The sequence below is a fragment of the Euprymna scolopes genome, chromosome 31 (genome assembly GCF_053919585.1).
Source record: "Euprymna scolopes isolate OS-2025 chromosome 31, ASM5391958v1, whole genome shotgun sequence".
Classification (NCBI taxonomy): Eukaryota; Metazoa; Mollusca; class Cephalopoda; order Sepiida; family Sepiolidae; genus Euprymna; species Euprymna scolopes.
In genome coordinates this window covers 86933769-86952595 of record NC_136512.1, presented here as the reverse complement: position 1 = coordinate 86952595, position 18827 = coordinate 86933769, and the positions used below count along the sequence as shown (strand labels likewise).

At 35.0% G+C, this 18827-nt stretch overlaps 1 protein-coding gene across 1 annotated transcript in view; it reads right to left on the bottom strand.

Annotated features, from left to right (window-relative positions):
* Positions 1 to 18827, bottom strand: part of LOC145255837 (uncharacterized) — a 459069-nt gene that overhangs the window by 43286 nt on the left and 396956 nt on the right. Inside the window, exons 4-5 of the mRNA XM_080114568.1 lie at positions 7083 to 7181; positions 1650 to 1739 (exon numbers count right to left, since the gene is read on the bottom strand). The gene's annotated coding sequence lies outside the window, so the exon portion shown is untranslated. The remainder of the gene's footprint in view (positions 1 to 1649; positions 1740 to 7082; positions 7182 to 18827) is intronic.

The window sequence follows — 18827 nt, the reverse complement described above, 5'->3', positions numbered from 1 at the left end:
TTTCGATAATTATTGAAGACATTCCGGTACAAAACTTATCAAAGAACATTCCTAAACACATAAGGTACATTTTGTGTGATTTAACAACAACAAAAAAAAAATTGGCCCAGCCATTTTGGAATTCATAGGGAACAAACTAACAGACAAAATTTATTTTACAGGGTGGAACGAAAAAAATTGCTGCGCTAGAAAAAAAAAATAAAAATGATTATGATTACATTTCTGTTTGATGACAATCGATTCTCTATTTTTTTCTTTTTTTTTAGCTGTGTACAAATCTCATGAGCGATAGGAGCCTCCTATCATGTCTGAAAGTGACACAATATTCAACGAGCGAGATCGGAGATGTGCCGCTGTACAACTCATGCTCTCTACCGATCCAAATTATGACAACAGGACCATTGCAACATGCAAATCCGAGCAGTTCAACGTTTGAGGGCATAGCTCAATGCATCGAACCACTCATGGTTAGGATCCTTGGTGTGGTTTCAAATAAGGGCCACATTATGCCACCTTATATCTTTGAAGTCGGCTTGAAAGTCAACACCAAAATGTACCTGGATGCTCTGAAAAGTATAACGACCCTTTTGTGCTATCAAGTGGCCACTGGCAGACACTGAGTGTGGCAGCAGGACTCGTCGCCGACCCACGAGTCCAAAGAGACCCAGGCTTGACTTCAGAAGGAGTATTACAACTTTGTACCTTCTCTCACTGCCCTCTCCTCCCATGACCTGAACCCATTGGACTACTTCGTTTGGCCATACGTCGAGAACATCACCAACATGACCTCCCATAACACTAACGTAAGCCTGATCGCCGCTATCTACCGAGTATTCGCCGAACTCCTGCTGATGCTTGTGGAAAAGGCATACTCCCAGTTCCGGACCCAAATCAAGGCGGTAATTGAGGCTGAAGCCGGCTACATTAAATAGATTTCAGCTCTACTGTATGATCAAGTTAGCTGAATTGATTTTTTTTTCAATAAAAGTTTTAAAAGAAAGCTGTACTGTTTTTTTGTTTTTTTTTTATTATGGTGACAAATTTATCGTTCCACCCTGTATATAATGCAGGTTGGTCACTAAGAAAGCGGGAAATTTGAAGGTCAGCTTAGATCATGAATAAAATGTGTGATTGTTATTTTTTGGTTGGTTCTTTTGTTGTCGAATGGGTGTGCAATCTGCAATTTTTCTTTTTTTTTTTGCATTGATTTCTTCAATTTAGATTTTGGTACCCACATCATGGACGGAAGTAGCAGAAAACACACTCTATTGATGGCTTGAAAACGTGCTTGGCAAGAGCTTGGAATGATATCTCACAAGTTACCCTTCAAAACGCCACACGAGCTTGGATTTCTAGGTTAAGACGTTGCAGTGAAGTGCACGGACGACATTCTGGGTATCTATAAGTATAATTGAACATTTGTCTTTGAAAAACTTTGTAAAAATTATTCTTTGTTAAAATTAATCATTGTTTGACAAATTTCCCGCTTTTCTAGCGACCACCCTGTAGTAGAGAAAGAGACGATTTTAATTTTACAAATTACATGTTTCATTATGTTTTCTTACAATTCCTTAATTAAGCAACATTTTTATAACGTGTTCCAAATCTTCACTCTTGTTCACAATCACATTGTCTATCGATTTACTTACCGGATTCTTGTGATGATTTTCGGTTTGTTAATTTGTAGAAACTTGCGTTTTATCCTTCCGACGCCAACCTTTGGCCTTCGGCATTGTGCGCTGTAAAAAAGAAATGAATGGATTTGTATAGTACTAGCAGGCCGCCTGGCGTTTCCCGATCGTAAAATACGCATAAATATATTTTAATTAATAAATATTATATTTTAATTAATAAATATAATATTTAATTAATATATATTATACTTTAATTAATAAATATTATATTTTAATTAATAAATATTATATTTTAATTAATACAGAAACTGAAACATATGTATGCGAATATTGTTATAAAAACAGTTCACTTCTTGTATGTAAAAAAAAAACAAGAAATACTCGAGCTGAGAACAAAATCAAAACTCAAAGACAGTGAGTTAAGCACGATAACCCTTAGGCCAGCTCGACACGTCCTTTAAAAAGTATTTTAAAACCTACTTAGTTTTAACATAAGTAATCTGTCATGTGAACGATTCCCGCATGCGTAGTTATGAACCAGTTGTCAAACAGATAAAATTTCGATGACTTCCACCCCCCACGTACCAATTTTTTTCACTTTTGACCCCTTAGCAGCCCTTTTCCGGATGAAAAAGGATTCAAAGTTTACCACATGTCTGAATACCCTATGTACCAAATTTCAAGTCTGTAGATCAAAAATTCGTTGAGTATATAGGTTGAGAAGTGTCCTCATACATACACATTTTAACTTTTATAGGAATTCGTGATAGGGTGATGAATCGGAATCGGGAATTAGAAAAATCGGAACATTTGGGGATATCGGAATCGGTATCGGAATCGAAAAAATCGATGCCTATTTTACGATGCCTATTTTACGATGCCAAAACGATTCTTGTAATTGTTTTTTTTATTTGATTTTGTTTAAAGAAAAATCTTCCATTGCTGGTAATAATGATAAAATAATAAATATTTATTGATTTTAAATTACCAGTGAAGCTAAAATCGATAGATCATCCCTTACAAGTGTATTTTTATGCTTAAGAAAATATATACACATTTAACGTGTGTTTTTACGATAATCAGTGTAAAATAACCATTGTGTAATAAAATATTTAGATATTTTTAAAGAATCGGAATCGGTAATTGTATCGGAATAGGGAATTTAGTACGGAATCTGTAATTGTATCGGAATCGGGAAAAATATTGGAATCGTCCCATCACTAATAAGTATATAGATTAAATAGTTATAGTGTCCTTCCATATAGTCACGCGCGATTGGTCGACAAAAAAAGAAGGGAAAGTACTCATTACTAATGCAACAGATTTTTCTGATGAAAGTTCTAATCCAGGTTATTCTACAAAAATAACTTTCACTTCGAATGTTGGCAATCTCTCTCCCGTAAATACCTGTCTTTATAGAAATAATCCTCGTTAGAAAAATATCGGGGAAACCAATGCCAACAATACAATCTTCAGATTTCTACAAATATGATGATAATGGCCTTGATAGGGTTTATATAAATTTAAAGAAATAAAATGTATAAAAATAATACAAAAACATATCACCTATATATATATATATATATATATATATATATATATATGGAATTATATAATTACATGGTGGACATATACTTATATGACATATCGTATATATATATATATATATATATATATATATATAAACTACACCCACATCTTATATAATATATATATATATATATATATATATATATATATATATATATATATATATATAGTAGAGATTTAGAAGGCTGTCACAATGTGAGGAATGAAATATAATCATTGTTGGTAAGAGAAGACGAGAACAAAGTACATACATATATTTTATATATGCATATATTTATTCAGTTGTATTGGTAAAATGTCTTACTTGTTATGTCTGCGATAATATCCATTATTAATTTCGGAAAAATTCCCTTTTCAAATGGTAAGCGTAACAGATCGATTCAAAGCATGCTAGATGATGGAGCGGAAGTTGGGTAGCTATGTGGGGCCTCGGAGCAAATGTGATAAGGGGATTAATGTATGGTATGATTAGGTAATTAACATGTTTATAATTTTATTTATTTCTATTTATTTGTCTTTTTTTTTCTTTTTTTTTTGGGGGGGGTTATAACTTGTTGCTTTAGCGTGAGCTTTTTTAATTTTGTATGTTCTCTATTTTGTTGTCTTTATCATTATTACTATTTTTTTTCTGCTAGTGTGTGCGGTGTCTAGGTTTATCTGGGCCACGTAAGTCGCTAGTGGGCTGTGTCCGGTCAGCTATTGAAGGATAAAGTAGGGATGGGATGTTAGAGAGGAGGGGAGGTGGGGTGCGGGGTGATGCGCTCTCAAACCAAAATAATAATAATAATAATAATAATAAGAAGAAGAAGAAGAAGAAGAAGAAGAAGAAAAAGAAAAAAGGTAGAAGAAAAGGTTAAAGAAGGAGGGGAAAAGGAAGAAATCGAAGTAGAAGAATATCGGTAAAGAACGAGAAGAAGTGGGAGGAGTAGAAGAAGATGAATATAAAAATGAAGAAGGCGATACCGACATGTTGGGACAAGAAAAGTAAAAAATAAAATTTAAAAAAAAAAAGAAAACGAAGTTAAACAAGAAGATGGAGGTGAAAAGAAAGGAAAAAGCAGCCGGAAATAGAAGGAGGAAATTACAAAAAAAAAAAAAAAAAAAAAAAAACGAATTAAAAAATATGGGGGAAGATGAGAAAAGTGAATATTATTTCGTCTGATTGTGGGAGTTGAATGAATTGATACTTGTCTTTCTTAGTTGTTCACCGCCTGCTATTTGTTTTTTAATAAACAAAACTAAAAAAAAAAAAAAACTAAAAAAAAAATGGGCCCAAAACAATTTGGGAAGATTCAAAGAATTATTGTTTTGTCAACGAAACTATTTTCAAAATGCACATAAAATAATAAACAACACGATATAGGAGACAGTATCAGAATTCAATTACTATATATATATATATATATATATATATATATATATATATATATATATATATATATATATAATCTCCTGGAGTAAGTATATATATATATATATATATATATATATATATATATATATATATATATATATATATATAGAGAGAGAGAGAGAGAGAGAGAGAGAGAGAGAGAGAGAGAGAGAGAGAGAGAGAGAGAGAGAGAGAGAAATGGAAATATATATATATAGAAATGGAAAATCGGAACTTTTGAAGGTATCGGAATTGGTATTGGAATCGGAAAATGTTTAGCTTCATTTCCGATTCCGAAAACAATTCGTTGAAAAATATTTTTTGGCAATAGAGATAAAATAAATATTTATTTATTTATTTATTTATCAGAAGATTATTCACTTACAGCATAGAACTATTAAAAAAATCTGCAGGTGAGGAATCCTATTTTCACATTTAGCAATGACTTTCGAGTCCAATTTATTTATTGTTTGTTTGTTGTTGAATTATAGTCAGAAAAGCAATTTTCAGACCTATTCAGCAAACGTTCATATGATACCCCTCAGCGGTCAGTTTTGGGCACGTTTTATTTTATTTCTTTAGCGCCACGTTTGATAACCGCGTTGGGGTTGACCCATAGCCGTCGTAAATGAATAGATTCTAACTAATGGGCCACGGTTGAACCCCCCCCCCCAGTTTAAAACGTAGATAAAAATCCCACTAGCGCCTTCGGGTATTATCATTACAAATATGGTCGAAGGGTGGACTTAGCGAAATCCAGCGGAGTATTTTTTGTTTCCATGACGGCGAATCTTCGTTCATTGTTGGCAAGCACTTGGACAGGTACGAAATACTTAAAACTTGCACCAATAATCAACGTACATCATAGATGAATAGGGGCTATAAACGTTGGAATTAAACGGGAATCAAATCGGTCGAAACATAAATATCGATTTTTCGGAATTTCCGATAATCAACTCATTTAGTTTATTTAGACTCCTATTCGGGTTATTTGTGCGGGAGAAAGAGAAAAAGAAATATGTCGAAAAGGAAATCAGTTTTTCATCAGAACAATAGAGAGGAATTTGTTCACCAACGTCCACAACGGAAGCTGAATAGCGTTGTTAATCAAGGTGTGGCAGTGACTTGGGACAAAGTACCGATGAATGGTGGTCAATGTGTTTCGGGTTGGTTTGCGGTCAATTTATGAGTTGCGATGAGTTTTGCGACAGTTTGCGACAGTTGGGGATGGTTTATGGACGGTGTTGCGTTTACGAAAGTTAGGGATAGTATTCAATTTAGAAGAGTTCATATCTCGGAGGTAGATCAGGGCGAGAGTTTCTTGTTCTACGCTAAGTGACGGTATCACACACACACACACACACACACACACACACACGCACCTACATACACAAAAGTTAACTGATTTGCATCAAGTACTCGTTTTGTGTCGTTTCATCGTAGCATGAAGGTGATCAAATTACAGATTAACACTCCTAGAAGGCCCATGCTGGAGTTGTGTCACGGTGCAGGTGATAATGACGTTGCTTAACAATGAATTGTGAATGACGGTCTTTCGGATGTTAAAAGTTAAATACTTACTCCAGGAGATAATGAAAAACGATAACATAACTAATTAATTAGTACTTTTACTCGGTCATGGCTGACAGACCAAGAATATATATATATATATATATATATATATATATATATATATATATATATATATATATATGATTTGGGTGCATGAGTGTGAATCAAAACCGAAACCAAAACTTCTAGAAAAAAGTATGTATATATATATATATATATATATATATATATATATATATGTGTGTGTGTGTGTGTGTAACTTCAGCTATACTCGAAATCGAAACCGAAACCTAAACTTATGAAGAATTCTTGGTAACATTATTTATTAGAAAAATGAATGGCCTAACAATTAAACGACAGCCACTCGGAAGAAAGAAAGATGTAAGCGTGACACACAAAATAAATAACACACACGCTATCGTATTAATATATAAATAATAGTAGAATTTAAAATACGTGTACAAGGAAGTCGAAACATGGGCAGAAGTCTGAAATGACACGTACGGAAGAAGGGAAGTAAGCGTTTCTATTCTACAATGACTTGATTGGATTAAATCGCAGTTTCTAGAAACTCCATCTTCATCCCCTTCATTGCATGAGCAATAGGACCCGCACAATATTGTGTGAGAATAACGGAAATGAGTCATTTGATCACTAATGCTATCTATTATGTTGTATATCATTGTACCTACCAGATAAGAAAGAAATGTGAAAACTTTGCCTTCTACTTCATCACTGCGACTATAGATATTGAGCCAGATTATACTGCCGACGAATTTTATGCACCGTTTACATCGATATGGTCGCACTGCAGGGTGGTGGTCGAAGAGCACCAAACGTTGATGAGGACAATAGTCCGAAGAAAACGAATATAAGTAAAAACAATGTATTACCTGATTGAATCGGAGGGGCAGTGCTTTGTGATTCTCCGTTGATTTCAGATGGAACTTCGGCATTTTCCGTTGTCACACGAGCTGCGTGCGAACGCGGCCCTAAAATGGCAAAGAAAAACAAATACAATATTGGTAAAATATAGACAAAATCGATATTGATACATTTTTTTTTTACATAGGAGTCACCACTTTCCAAGGCCCGGAGGCCACTCGAGGATAAGGGTTAATTAGTATACATTAATACATTAGCCATTACGATTATAACGTAGTGAACATAAGTAGTGGGAATTTTGTAAATTGGATTACTTAGGGGGGCGGTTTACCAAGAACTTGTTTACGTTAGACTTGAACATAATCAGATTGTAATCAGCTGGAAAGCAGGCAAACGGAAAAGAATTCCACAGGCGTGCAGTTCTAAGAAATAAGTTTTATTTATGGAATTTACGTTTAGGTTTAGGCACAGATGAAGGGTGTGAGATATTATTGATAGTGGTTTCAAGTAGACGAGTGTTTTTCGTGAAAGTCTGGCGAGGGGGGGAACCATTGATTGAAGTTCAGAGGAGCACTTGCCATGGAAATAACGATAGAACAACGACAAACTCGCAACGTCTCTTCTGTGGGAAAGAGATTGCAAGAAAGAGAAATGAGCAACCCCCACTAAGCTACGAAGTCTATTTTCAACTCTGTCAAGGCAGGATAAGCTGCTTCTAGCAGCTCCACCCAATATGTGACAACAGTACTCCATCGTTGGCCGAACTTCGCTTTTATACATAACAACATTATATTGACAAAAATCGATTCATGTATAAAAAGAAAAAAATCAATAATAATTGTTTACTAGGAGAACCCGTGGAAATTCAGTTTTTTTTTGGGGGGGGGGGCAGAAAAACAAATAACACGCAACAGTTATGAGTTTATTACCATTTCTATGAAAACAGTGCCCATTGTATTTAAATATAAAACTGACCAAAATGCGATAAATTATTAAGTATTAATAAATATTCAGAAAATAATATTGTGCTACATAGTTCAATACAAATAATATAATCACATAAGACACACTCTTTAATTTCTCCTTCTGTTCAACACCTCTTGACAGACAATGTTCTTCTTTTTTGCCCTGTTTCTTTTGAATGTTCCCTTTCATACATAACTTTTCGCTGACTTCTTGTTTTGGTGAAGAACCGCTGCACGTCGAAATTAATACGAGTTCCTTTCTCACGCCATTACATCAATGATCATATATTGTGATAAAGATATTCAGAAACGATTTTTTGAGGGGGGGGGTTGTTTTGTTTTCAAAGGCATATTTCGCGAATTTGACCCTTTTTTTTTTATTTTTCTTTTTTCAAAGTGTAACGTACGGATTAACCAATGAAGGAACAAGTAGAATATTATATTAATTGTATCTTCGGCTTGAGTATAGATTGACAAAGACTGACATTAAACTTAAAACTGAAACTAGATTATGTCCGCTTTTTTTTACCGTATTTGTATAGTACCTTGCTATGTACCTATCTTTTAGCGTCTTACAACAATTACTAAGAAAAATAGGAAAGAAATGTCCTGAAAAGTATAACCTACTTTGTATGGTTTTTAATGGAACTAAGTTGAAAAATTGCTTGAAAAGCATGCGCTACGTTTTATTTGTATGGTTTTTAATGGAACTAAGTTTAGAAATTGCCTGAAAAGCATACGCTACGTTTTATTTGTATGGTTTTTAATGGAACTAAGTTTAGAAATTGCCTGAAAAGCATACGCTACGTTTTATTTGTATGGTTTTTAATGGAACTAAGTTTAGAAATTGCCTGAGAAGCATACGCTACGTTTTATTTGTATGGTTTTTAATGGAACTAAGTTTAGAAATTGCATGAAAAGCATACGCTACGTTTTATTTGTATGGTTTTTAATGGAACTAAGTTTAGAAATTGCCTGAAAAGCATACGCTACGTTTTATTTGTATGGTTTTTAATGGAACTAAGTTTAGAAATTGCCTGAAAAGCATACGCTACGTTTTATTTGTATGGTTTTTAATGGAACTAAGTTTAGAAATTGCCTGAAAAGCATACGCTACGTTTTATTTGTATGGTTTTTAATGGAACTAAGTTTAGAAATTGCCTGAGAAGCATACGCTACGTTTTATTTGTATGGTTTTTAATAGAACTAAGTTTAGAAATTGCCTGAGAAGCATACGCTACGTTCTATTTGTATGCTTTTTAATAGAACTAAATTGAGAAATTGCCTGAAAAGCGTTCGTTACTTTGTATCTGTGTATTTTTAATGGAATTAGTTGCAGTTTAGTACGTATGCGTCTTTTTCGAGAATTTGAAACCCTTGTAAAATAAGGGAAAGTAGAATTCTTATATTTGTGACCTGAAAAGAAATTGGAATCTAAGGAAGATTCCCATAATTCTAGTAATAATAGGTGCACCCAGATTCACGAGAAAAGATTAAAAAAAAACTACCTTGCAAATATCCCCGATGAACCAAGTGCAACGGAGATTCAAAAGATTGCACTTAAAGAGGACAGTTAGAATTTTTAAAATCTCTCGGTGTGAATGCATGAGATAACGGATGAATGTCTGCCATCCAGAAGGATTCCCCATCTCTAGGTTGAACAAAATGATAAGAAAATTAAAATGAATAAATAAATGAAATGACAGTCGACAGTCTAGAGTGTTCAAACGAGCGGAAGCCTTGAACGTTGCATAAATTCCAGTTAACTATCTTTTATTTCATACACAGTGGTCAACTTTGAATATTCTTAAATGAATCCAATAATTATAAATAATTATAATATATATATATTTGAACTATTGGGCACTATTAAAGTAAAGTACTGAAAATCGACGCATAATGTATCTCTTTATAATATTTTATGTGGATATATGGAATAATATATCAACATATCTATAAAGGTGAAAATCTGCGTGTAAGAAGACACTTCTCAATCTATATACTAAACGAATATTTTGTCAACAGACTTGAAAGTTGGTATATAGGATATTCAGGCATGTGGAAAACTTTAATCGGTTTTCATCCGATAAAAAGTGGCTGTTAAGAAGTAAAAATTGAAAAATTGGTACTTGAGAGGCATCACTTGAAAATTTTAGAAACCATTATATATATATATATATATGTATGTATATATATATGTGTGTGTGTGTGTGTGTGTGTGTGTGTGTGTGTGTGTGTGTGTAGATATATACAGGGTGGAATGTTAAATTTGTCGCCCTAAAGAAAACAACACTACCGCTTTAGCTTAAAACATTTATTGAAATATTATTTTATTATTTTATATTCAGCTAACTTGATTGTGTTGTAGAACTGACATCTATTCAGTGTAGCCACCTTCAGCCTAAATAACCGCTTCCATACGGATCCAGAATTGGGAAGCTGCCTTTTCCATAAGCGCCGGCGGGAGCTCTACGTATACATGATGGATGCATTCGGGTTGGCTTTGGTGTTGTGGGAGGTCATGTTCGTGATGTTCTCGATGTATGACCAAACGAAACAGTCCAACAGATTCAGGATGGGGGAGGTGCAGACCAGTGAGAGAAAAGTACAACGTTGTAGCACTCTTTCTGAAGTCAAGCCAGAGTCTCTTTAGACTTTGGGGCCGGCGCCAAATCCTGCTGCAACATCCAGCGGCCACCAGATCGCACAAAGAGATCACTACACTCTTCAGCGCATTGTGTTGACTTTCAAGCCGATTTCGAAGATGTGAGGTGGCATGATGTTGCCCTCACTTGAAACCACATCAAAGACCATAACCGTGACCAAAAACTTCGTTGAGTTGTTTACTCAAGCATTGAATTATCCGGAGTTGCATTTTGAGGGCCCTGGCAATGGCCCTGTTGTCATAACTTAAATCGGTAGAGAGCAGGAGTTGTACCGCGGCGAATCTCCGACCCTGCTTATTGCACATCGTGTCACTTTCAAACATGATAGAAGGCTCCTATCGTTCTTTGGATTTGTACGCAACTGACTAACTAATAGATGGTCTGCAACAAAAAAAGAAAACCGGTTTTCATCAGACGGAAATGGAATCATGCCGTCTTTTCTATGGTGACAATTTGATCGTTATATATCGTATTTATTGGAAAAGGGATAACTCTGCACATTTTATTTATTTTGTGTTTTTTTACATTATTTATTTTCGCGACTGTTTGTATTTCTGGTGAGCGAAGCTAAAGCAGTTGAAAAACTTAATCTGTTGATATGTATACCTTCAGGTTTTGCGACAATTAAAATTTTTTAAAAAAGTTTAAAATAAAAAGGCGGCGGCATCTCTGCTGGCCCCCGGTCGGGAACCTATCTTGAAGTTTCGGTTTCTTCGGCAATAAAACTGAATAGAAGAAAAGACAACCGTAATTGGGTTATTATGTAAATAAGTGATGATAAAGTGTTTACTTGTTTTCACAGACAAGTGGCCGCCAGTAATTAATATTTCCTCTTGTTTGGCGGACGGTGACACACGGACAGATGTACTTAGATATCCAACCGAAAACGAAACAATACGCGTTACAAAATATGTCAAAATATGTGAGTAATTGTGTGTGTGTATATATATATATATATATATATATATATATATATATATATATATATATATATATATTGGGGTAGAGAGGGCTCCCGTAAGCCGTGGTGAAGGCAACCTTTCTAGGAGAAGCAAATCTCTGATTTAAAAAAAAACATAAAGCGTAAGACCAGTACCCGCATTAAGCTGGTCTGCAGTTTATTTTGTTGCTGTCTATGTTGCTCTTGCTTGTTGCTGGATCTCAACATTTTGAACCGAGAGAGAGACTTAGCTGTCGTACAAAGCTAAGACTCTGTAACATCATATTTGTATAGATACTCCTTCAGACATTTGGGCTCATGCATTTTAAATGTCTGAGGGAGTGGCACTCGTCTGACAAGACGTTGCAATCATTATTATATATATATATATATTACAATAGAACAATGCGAGCGTGAAAATCAATATGGCTAAGCTTAAACCTGGAAAAGTAAAGGACTAGTTGTTAAAACTGGAAAAGAAAAGGACAAGATATTCTAGTAAGAAATATAATAAATTTATTACTTAAAATATTGCAGCAATAAGAATTGATTATATAATGTTATGAATTGAATTAAAAAAAAAACAACGGCAGGGATGCAACGGTGGCTAAATGGTTAGCGACACTGACTGAAAACCTAAGTGTGACAAGTTCGAATCCTGTTCGTTCTAGAAATACATTGTAGATACGGATGCCAACAATAATCATCAATATAAAAAACGGAGGGAACAAATTCGATGATTTAGGAGGCATTTCCAAATATTTCATAGCTTGCAAGCTTGTGAAGTAAACCATTGCGCCCAACATTATCAAAGGCTTTAGTATGGCAGAAGAGATTATAGCAAAGTCGATTTTATTCTCTCAAGAAAAGAAATTGTGTTACAGACGGAGTTGTTGTGATAATCGGAATTCAGTCGTTAATGACTCATGAATGAAGAAGAGAAATAAAGAAAAGGTTGTAACATTGAAATAATGGCGGATTTGAACAAAGGATTCAAAAGCATAAATAAAATTTCACGCGTGGTTAATTCACCAGGGAAACATAACTAATATTAAAGTAAGATAGATGGGCATTTTTTTTTCAAAATGGCGACCGATAATTTTTCAAAATCCAAAACAGAAATCATTCGCAATGGCGCGAAAGCTTTTATAAATGACGGGAAAGAAAAGGTTTTGCTCCCCATACCATAATCGCGATTTATTTTTCTAGGAGTCGTATGACTCACATGGAAAGCGTACTTATTCTTTGAACAACATGGCTCTAAAACAATGGATATGCTTATATTGAAATTAAATAAATCAAACAACAACAACAACAACAACAACAACAACAACAACAATAATAACAACAATAATAATAATAAATAATAATAGCAACAACAACAATAACAAAAACAACAACAACAACAATAATAATAATAACAGCAACAACAACAACAACAATAATAATAATAATAATAATAATAATAATAAAAACAACAATAATAATAATAATAAATAATAACAACCACAACAACCTCCACTGAATGAGCGCGAAGAAGGCTGAGACTTTGGCGAGGCTCATTGCCACCCAAATCCAGAGAGAGAGAGAGAGAGAGAGAGAGAGAGAGAGAGAGAGAGAGAGAGAGAGAGTACTAATGAGACTGGAACCAAAAGAACTGAAACCGCAAATTTGTAAGTTAACTATCCTCCCCGAAAAATGTAGTTTTGATATCGATAAGAACCACACCAAATAGTCGAGAGGATAGAAATATCAAGAGGAGAGAGAGAGAGAGAGAGAGAGAGAGAGAGAGAGAGAGAGAGAGAGAGAGAGAGAGAGAGAGAGAGAGAGTACTAATGAGACTGGGATCTCCCAAATTATCGGTACCCAAATTTCATTGAAGACCAATGGCCACTGTCAGCGAGAAGTCAATGGTAAATGGCTGTTGCGATAACCCAACTTAATTTGCAAAGGTTATCGAAAAAGATAGAGAGTACTGAGTTGCAATAATGCTATAGGAGAAAGAGAGTAGGAAAGGCCTGGGAGAGTAAAACTTCTAGGACTACCTAGAATGAATGTCTTAGTCTGACAGATAAAAGGTCATCGATATAACCCAGTTTTTGAATCGGAATCGGCAATCGAAAAAATCGGAATTTTTAGAGGTATCGGGATCGGTATTGGTATCGGGATCGGTATCGGAATCGGAAAAATTGTGCATACTTTCCGATGCCAAAAACGATTCCTTTACTTAGTTTTTTTATTTGATTTTCTTTAATGAAAAAGATTCTACCGCTGATAGTAATACTAAAATAATGACTATGTATTGATTTTAAACTTTTAATGAGACTAAAATCGATAGATCATCCCTCACAAGTGTATCCTTACGCTTAAGAAAATATCTGCACATTTAACGTTTGTTTTTACAGTTATCGTGAAAAATAACAACTTTATAGTTAAATATTTAGATTTATGAAGAATCGGAATCAGACTCGGTAATTGTATCGGAATTGGGAATTTAATACGGAATCGGTAATTGTATCGAAATCGGAAAAAATATTGGAATCGTCCCATCCCTACTCTAAACCCTGATCCTAACCTGCGCGATTATTACTTTTTTATTATTTCTTCCAGTTTCTAAAAAAGTAGCCTTCTTAGATTCGGATTAGCTAAAAACAGACAGCGCGTTCGTTAAAATTGAGGAACGTTCGGTTGGTCGTTTCCTGTCAGTTGCTGAGCGAGTCCGAACCAGCTTCGATGAAATCGCGAGTTGGTAAATGCAGAAGCACCCAAAACTTCAACTGGCATGTGGATGCGATTGCGACCAAGTAGCAAATGAATGCCACGGATCGCAGTATTTACTTCCTTCGCAGCACAGGAAGATGTGACACAAGGTCAAAAGATGGGAAGAATCAAACCAGCGTCCTTAATGGAAGAGCACTCTACACTATCTGGCGTATTAAAAATTGCCCAGTCGTCATTCCTTGCTAAGGCGCCTTGGAAAGTAACAATAACCTTAACCCATCCTAAAATGGGATGACAAAGTCTAGGAGGATAGGCCTCCTAGGACTATCAAAGATCAATATCACAGACGGACTGATAAAAGGCCACCAAAATGGCTCAGATCTGTCAAACTGCGTGTCGAAAACGGATCTTCGACTGGTCAACATGTTCTAAGCAAGTTAAATTGGGATAAACACTGATAATATTTATATTATTTAATCGGAATTCATTATTGAGATGAGTATTATTTATTAATGTTTTTTTATTGCGGACTACTATCCTCATCTTTCCTAGTTGTTTTATGACGTTTCGGCCAACCATTCCTCTGGCCTTCGTCAGGTGGTAACCGCGACGGGATAGGAACTCCAAATCTTCGGAGCCCATGGCGCAGTGGATAGAGACGTTGAATCTCTACTGTTCCAGGTGAACATTGTCTGAAGATAGCGGTTTCAATCCTACCCAAAGAGACTTTACTGACTTTTTGCCAAAGAGACAAAAACGTTGTGAAACGACAACAACTACAGAAGACAGTAATTGCTGTGGATGCAGTTAGGAGATTCGGAGGTCCTGCCCCGTCGCGGTTATCACCTGACGAAGACCAGGGGAATTGTTGGCCGAAACGTCATAAAACAACAGCTATAATGATGAGGATAATAGTCAGCAATAAATATAATGATGGATAATATTGTTTCGGAGTTTTTCGTCGAAATTTCCTATTTTACCCGTACATTTTAATTTGAAACATCGTTATTTTCATGGCAAGTGCTCGACTGCGCTTCAATCTATGCCCCCCCCTCGCCAAAATTTCACAAAAAACACTCGTCTAGCCAAAACCACTATCAATAATTTCCCACACTCTTTATCTGTGCCTAAACCTAAACGTAGATTAAGCTTCTTTCTTAGAACTGCACGCCTGTGGAACTCTCTTCCGATTGTCTGCTTTCCAGCTGACTACAATCTCGTTGTCTTCAAGTCCAACGTAAACAAGTTCTTGATGAACCCTTCCTCATAAGTAATCCAATTTACAAAATTCCCACTACTTATGTTTACTACTCTAAAATCACATTGACTAATGTATACCCATTAACCCTTATCCTCGAGTAACCTCCGGGCCTTGATAAGTGGTGATTCCTGTGTAAAAAGAAATGCATATTGAACTAAGAAATGTTTGTTGTGCACGAAAGGGACACAAGGAAGGGTGAGTTGGGTTGGCCTTATGTTTACACGATTGGACATAAATACATTAAAAAAAACTTTCCCACTCAGAAAAGGTTGTAAAATGTTTCCAAAGTGTCCCATGAGATTGGTTGCCAACTTCGAAACAAGTGGGGGCGGGGACAGACTAAATTTTGTTTCTCGTCACTCTCCTGCAGCATCCCTCCCCAGTGCACCCCTAAGCGCCATTAAATTACTACTACTCTCTCGCCGGCTTCATCAAATCAGTGGTAATATGATTTCTATGTTTCATTTGGATGCGTGCCAGCCTCCTCGTTTCTTCCAAATGAACTAGCTAGCGGCATCAACAACAATGAATTTGGAAATGTCAAAAAAAAAAAAAAATCGTACCCCTTGCCTCGCTTGAAGCCAAATTTAATAATAAAAAAATAGCATTAGAAATATCATCATCATCATCATCATCATCATCATCATCATCATCATCATCATCATCATCGTCGTCGTCGTCGTCGTCGTCGTCGTCGTCGTCGTCGTCATCGTCATCATCGTTATCATCATCATCATCCTCATCATCATCATCATCATCATCGTCGTCGTCGTCGTCGTCATCGTCATCGTCACCGTCTTCATTATCATCATCATCATCATCATAATGATGATCATCATCATCATCGTCGTCATCGTCATCGTTATCATCATCATCGTCATCGTCATCGTCACGGTCTTCATCATCATCATCATCATCATCATCATCATCATCATCATCGTCATCGTCATCATCATAATAATCATCAACATCATCATCATCATCGTCACCGTCTTCATCATCATCATCATCGTCACCGTCTTCATCATCATCGTCATCATCGTCATCGTCATCGTCATCATCATCATCATCATCATCGCTAATTAAAAGTTTAAATCATACTTCTAGCTTTACTTACTTTATCACTATTCTCCTATGCAACCTCTCAATTTCACGATATTTCGGGGATATACCCACTTCATCAAGTGTTCCTATTTATTTTTCTTCTGTCGCCTCACTGCTACTCTTGTATATTAATATATGTCTATCATTATAAGTTCCGAATGGCAAGTTTCTTCAATTACTAAATACAATTTTCTTCAGACGAACGCGAATACGTTTCACTTGTTGACTCCAGAGGTGTGTACGCATATATATGCCATCACGTGCTACCCTACTCAACAGCGGCGCCAACCCCAGCGTTGTGTCCGTAAATTTCTCCTTCGTCGTTTCTGCTTATAGCCGTATCGTCATAGTTTCTCACACTTGTAGATGTCGAGGGGGGCACACGGGCGCATAAGTAAAAAAAGTAAAATTAAACAAGAGGAACACAGACTAATGCTTTACACATATATTAGTTTGACTCTGGGTGTGTGTGTGCCACCATCGACCATCTTTTATTTATATACCTACAGACAATTGTGCTTCATACTTACGCAATCATCAGTGTAGGAGGGAACAATTCCTGCAGCTCGAGAGATTCGAACCCAGTCACAAAACCTCGTCAGCTTAACCTTTTACCTCCGGGCCACTACACAGAATGAAGGAAATGCCCAATTCGAGCACTAACATTAAACAATCCAGAGTGTTCGAACGAGCGAAAGTTGTGAATCTTGTATAAATGCTAGTTTACTGACTCTTAGTTTATATTTTTCAAACAGTGCTCATCATTAAGTATTCTTAAAGAGGCTTAATAATTAAAGATTATTTATACTGAATGCGATGGTCCGAGGTTCAATCCTCGGCTTGGGAGAGGTGTTAGTCTAGCGGCACTGATGAGCTGTGATACAACGAAACAGTATTGCATGTTGATGACTACAAATACGTTTTAAGCCCTCCCCTTTTTGGGTAGAGCACTGTCATAAATAATCTCACCTACTGCTTAAATGGCTGAAAAATGTGAGACTCGCTGTTTGTTTACAAATATGCGGTTTGAGCACTATAAAAGTGGTGGACGAATGTTTCTTTAAAATAGAAATTATTTGTGGGCGCTGCTCCCGTGGGTCGATTGACAGACCTGCCGACTGTCAACGCGATGGTTCTAGGTTCAATCCTTGTGAGAGGTGCTAGTCTAGCGGCACTGATATATCGATAACTATATATATATATATATATATATATATATATATATATATATATATATATATATATAAATAAAAATTACAATAAGTTTACCAAGGTAATCAAAATGGTAAACTTAAAATATATTATAAATATTAAAGAGTTAATATTTACAAGTAAAGTAATCTCAACCAGATGTAAAAGCTCGATAAAACCGAAAAGGAAATAGAGCTTATAATATGAACAAATGATTAATAAAACATGCTAAAAGAGATCTTGAAAAAGAGTTAAAAACATATTTAATTTTAAAAAGGAAGCACAAGATAAGTATATATATATATATATATATATATATATATATATATATATATATATATATTAAATTCCACAGCCAAATTACGTCGCAGCGCACAAGAGCTATGACAGTCAAAAATCCAACACTCGAGTTTCGCCCTCATTTGGGCTCATATATATGTGAGTGATGGAGCGATTCCAATATATTTCTCGATTCCGATACAATTTAAATTGAATCAAAAATTACCTCGGATGTATTTTATGTAATGTACATTTTGTTGCAATTAAAAACATTATCTTTCATCTAGTAATTAATGATATAGATATAAAATTTTCAATGATTTTTTTTAAAAAGGGCAACAAAATGCACATTACATAAAATAAATCCAAGGTAATTTTTGGATTCAATTTAAATTAAATTTTTATACCTTACTTTTTAAAATTTATAAAAGTGCACTTTGAAGATAAATAAATTTCAAGTTGAAACTTGTACATTTATTTTTAAAGTCTATAGTAAAAAAAAATTGTTTAACAATTTTCATGCCTTGGATGAGATGCTTTTCTAACTTGTATATATATATATATATATATATATATATATATATATATATATATAACTACTACTTAATTTACTCACATAAATTAAT